At 40.3% G+C, this 1,765-nt stretch overlaps 1 pseudogene; it reads left to right on the forward strand.

The window, feature by feature from the left end:
* The first annotated feature begins 691 nt into the window (after window positions 1-691).
* Window positions 692-1,048, forward strand: LOC118643119 (annotated as a pseudogene).
* The last annotated feature ends 717 nt before the right edge of the window (window positions 1,049-1,765 follow it).

Here is a 1,765-nt window from a genome sequence, read left to right on the forward strand (position 1 = left end):
TAGACCCAGAGACGTGGAAGTAGGGTACAGACCGACAATCCTCAGATGAGGGGGTGGGAGGAGAGGGAAGAGATAAACCACAGAACTTAAATGCATGTGCACATAAACAATGGACATGGGCCACAAAGCTGGTGGCTGAGGGGGGGGGGATGGGGAGGAGGGTGTCAATGAAGAAAAAAAGGAGAAACATTTGTAACAAAAATAAATTAATAAAAATAAATAAATAAATAAATAAAATCACAACTAAACTACATCACTACCACTATTCAGAACTGCCTGAAACTGAGCTGAATGGAAGTCCTACAACAACGAAATTAAAGAAGAAGCCACATCAAGACTGGTGGAAGGGCGAAGGTAAATGGGCTGGAACCACAACCACAAGTGTGGCAACCAATTGTTCTGTCTCTCTCACATTGATGTTTCTCTCTCTCTCTCTCCCTCTCACTCTGTTTAAAGATAAATGTAAATATTTTAGGTGAGCATTACAAAAATAAAATAAAGTAAAATGGCAATTAATACATATCTGTATCAACAATCTTATCTACAGCCCCAATCACTGAGCCGCTGCTGAGGACTCCGCAACCTCCCCCCTGAGCCCCTCTCACTTCCTGACGCTCCCTCCCCCCTGCCTACCTTCTCCTGCCACAGCCTTCCGCAGGCCATTTCCACTGAGAAAAAGGAATCCTATCGTATGCTCGCTATCCAGAACCTCCACTCTTTTGACCCTTTTGCTGATGCAAGTAAGGGTGATGATCTGCTTCCTGCTGGCACAGAGGACTATATCCATATAAGAATTCAATAGAGAAACTGCAGGAAGACCCTTAGTACTGTCCAAGGGATCACTGGTGATTACGATAAAAAGAAACTAGTGAAGGCTTTTAAAAAGAAATTTGCCTGCAATGGTACTGTAATTGAGCATCCAGAATATGGAGAAGTAATTCAGCTACAGGGTGACCAGTGTAAGAACATATGCCAGTTCCTCATAGAGATTGGACTGGCTAAGGACTACCAACCGAAGGTTCATGGGTTTTAAGTGCTTTTGGCTCACTGAAGCTTAAGTGAGGATTTCCTTGCAATGAGTAGAATTTCCCTTCTGTTCCTTGTCACAAGTTTAAAAACCTCACAGCTTGTAGAATGTAACCATTTGGGGTCTGCATTTAACTTGGACTAGTGTAACTCTTCCATGCAATAAACTGAAAAGAGTCATGCAAAAAAATAAATAAATAAACAATTGAATCTACAAAGTGAGCAAGCAGAACAGAAACAGATTCATAGATATAGAGAATTTTTTTGTTGCTTGCCAGATGGGCAGGGACTGGAGGTATGGGTGAAAAGGATGAAGGAATTAAAAAGTCCAAATTGGCTGTTAGACTGATGACCCTCACAGGAAAGAGGGGAGGGAGGGAGAGATGAGATAAACCAAAGAACTTATATGCATATATACATAATCAATGGACACTGACAATAGTGTGGGGAAGGCAGGAGGGGGGGGGTCAATGGGAGGAAAAAGGGGGACATCTGTAATATATTCAACAATAAAGATAAATTAAAAAATAAAAAATAAATTTAAAAACATCATATGATTGTATTAATAGATGTTGAGAAAGCATTTGACAAAATCCAGCACTGATTCTGATAAAAATGCTCAGCAATGTGGGAACAGAGGGACCATATCTTGACATAATAAAGACCATATATGAAAAACCTACAGCCAACATCATACTCAATGGACAAAAACTAAAAGCATTTCTCTTAAGAACAAGAA

This window comes from Molossus molossus, unplaced genomic scaffold (assembly GCF_014108415.1).
Source record: "Molossus molossus isolate mMolMol1 unplaced genomic scaffold, mMolMol1.p scaffold_m16_p_1, whole genome shotgun sequence".
NCBI classification, from domain to species: domain Eukaryota; kingdom Metazoa; phylum Chordata; class Mammalia; order Chiroptera; family Molossidae; genus Molossus; species Molossus molossus.